The 2,804-nt window shown below is 37.7% G+C and overlaps 1 non-coding gene across 1 annotated transcript; it reads left to right on the top strand.

The window, feature by feature from the left end:
• Positions 1-432: 432 nt before the first annotated feature.
• Positions 433-539, top strand: LOC143941492 (U6 spliceosomal RNA). Its single transcript, XR_013264183.1, has one exon. It is a non-coding gene; the product is annotated as a U6 spliceosomal RNA (small nuclear RNA).
• Positions 540-2,804: the final 2,265 nt, after the last annotated feature.

The following is a 2,804-nucleotide window of genomic DNA, read 5'->3' on the forward strand; positions in this document are numbered from 1 at the left end:
TTGACTGGAGCTATACTAAATGTACCAGTTAAAAATGACAAACAGATTCTACTTAACACAACAAACCTACACAGTCCCTGTCTTGTTTGCACCGCTTGTATACTGCTGTTCTGAGTATATAGGGCCTGGGGGCCCCACGCCTTTCCTTTTTTTAATTTGGGTACGGGGTTCCCCTTAATGTCTTTACAAGACCCAAAGGGGCTACCTATTCCATTTTTCTCAATGATTTCCATCCATATTGCCAGACATTACATTAAAGCCGCAAGCAGTTTTAAATTACTTTTTTTTGTCATTTTGTGCAGGGACTGTTCTAAACACGGGAAACACGTGCCACTTTACAGGCATACTATAGACACCCCCCAGGCATGATATTTAAAGGAATATTTCACTTTTTTTTTCATTAAAATCAGCGCCATTAAAATCAGTGCTCCCGTGTTTGCTTTGGCAGCACATATACTAAAATTGGAGCGATACAGAGAAGATTAGCATGGCCCCTGCGCAAGGATGACACGCAAATTCGTGAAGAGTTCCATATTTTTTAGACTAGAATAATAACCTTCTGATAACACTAATACTTTCAGTACTTTACGTTCCAATACGATTTTCATTATAATGATACTCTCTCCCCCACCCCATTCCTTTTTTCCCCTACCCCTACTTCTCCTCTCCCACACCCTTCTCACTCTCCCTTTCTCCTTTCCCTTAGTTATCTTCTGCTTATGGTTAACATTTGCTAAAACTATATTATAGCTCTCTATGTTAACGCTGGTTCTATGAAAGCGTAAAGTTTATTGACAGTTCCTCCTGAATGTAACTATTACAAAACATTCTGATTGAATGTCTACTGGCTTATATAATTGTAAATCTATTTGAAAAAAAAAAAATCAGCGCTTCTGAAAAAACTGACATAAAATTTTATTTTGCATTGATACATGTCCCCTGGGGCAGGAGCCACGTCCCCAAACCCTTTTTAGGAAAATAACTTGCATATTAGCCTTTAAAATTAGCACCTTTGATTTTGAACGTTTGAGTCCCATAGACTTTAATGGGGTTCTAAAGTTTGCGCAAATTTTCGGTCCGTTCGCAGGTTATGGTGCGAACCCAACCGGGGGGGTGTTCGGCTCATCCCTAGTGATCAGCCGAGTCTCATAAACTATGTCTCGTAGACATATGACAATGTCTCGGCAAAGTAGGTCCGCGATGTAGCCGTCATTCGGCTATAGCGCGGACAAGAAGCGGTTAAAGTTACATTTTACTTTGTAGATGGGTGGAGTATCCCATCTCTCCATTCCCCAATTCTACTAGTCGACAGGAAAAAAATATTTAAATTACATTGTGTTACATAAGACTGTTTAGTAGGGTTGCACGACACTTCACCACAGACACATACTGTATATTTGCACACCTCTTTATACACAAGCGAAAACACTGCTACTTCATTTTACATTATTATTGTATATTTTGTATTATATTTACAGTGTAATCTATTGCAATTAGCTAGTTTGATATTTTACATTTCTAAGTGTTTCTTATTCTTAAATGTATTTCTCTAAAGTGTCAAAAATCTATTTGACAGAGTATAGGTACCATTTGTGTTTTTTGGTGTACATTTTCAAATGAAAAAAAGAATATGTTTCTGGCAATCATTTGCTGTTTGCTATTAAACACAATTTGAATTTTTATGCAAGAACAGTACTTTTCAGCTTTAAATGCTTCGCATCCATAAAGGTAATTTTCCATAATGAATATGACAAGAATTATAGTTTACAAAGTATATGTACCTCTTCTGGTTTAAGGTGTAGGTTTAAAATAAACAATAATGTATGTCTTAGGTCGGTTGAAGGTATTTCTAGGGGATATTTGGAAAGGATCTGTTCAACCCATTAAAAGAGAAGTATGGCGATAGCTTGTCTTGGTCCTACTTCCCACATGGGTCATCGGAGTGCATTTAATTTTGCACTCATGTAATCCAGAATCAGCTGATAGTGGGATAAATGCTACTGTCGGCTGATGTCACAGAGCCCCTCCAGGTTCTGGAAAGATCCTAACAATAATGTAGAGATCCAGTTGAAGATGCCTGACCAGCACCGCTGATAGACTGAGCCAAACACTCCCGTCCCCTCCACAGCCTGGCACTCCAGTGAGTGCTGGAGGGGCAGAGCAAAAAGAGGTAACTGATGCTCACTGCACTCTGCTCAAAGAGGGCCTAGAACTGAGCAATCATCAGTCACATGATCACTCAATTCTTAGAGCCAGCAGGGGAATGCTCCATATAGGTGAGTATGCACTGTATGTTTTGTTTTACTTCTTGCAGTTCTCCTTTAATACTAGCGATAATGAGCACTGAATAGAAAACTTCCTTTGTCGATATTTACCCATATTGTCACTAGTGTGTATACCCCAAAGATTCCTATTGTCATTTTGGGCCACTGCTTCTAAAGTATAGCTGTTTTAGGCTTCCTAATGTTAGAATAAGAATTCTTGACAAATATATAAATGCTCTTCTAATCTGGTTTAGATTATGCTTTACATTTATATGTTAAATAAGAAGCTTTGCTGTCCTTTGTTCGGGTACAGTGATTGAATAGTAAATATCCGGTCTTACCTCTTTACAAATTATTAATTTTTCTCGAGACATGGTAATTCTCTTATTACAGTTGAAGCTGTTGCTCATTTGTTTAATTGCGAAAGCACTGATGAAGATTCCACTTGTCTTTTAATTACCATTGCTGAAATACTTTTAAATACTTTGCTACACTTATTCAGAAATATCAGTTTAATATGAGTTGTTTTTCTGTTACAAT

The sequence above is a fragment of the Lithobates pipiens genome, unplaced genomic scaffold (genome assembly GCF_037356315.1).
Source record: "Lithobates pipiens isolate NorthernLeopardFrog02 unplaced genomic scaffold, aLitPip1_a1.2 Scaffold_3, whole genome shotgun sequence".
NCBI classification, from domain to species: domain Eukaryota; kingdom Metazoa; phylum Chordata; class Amphibia; order Anura; family Ranidae; genus Lithobates; species Lithobates pipiens.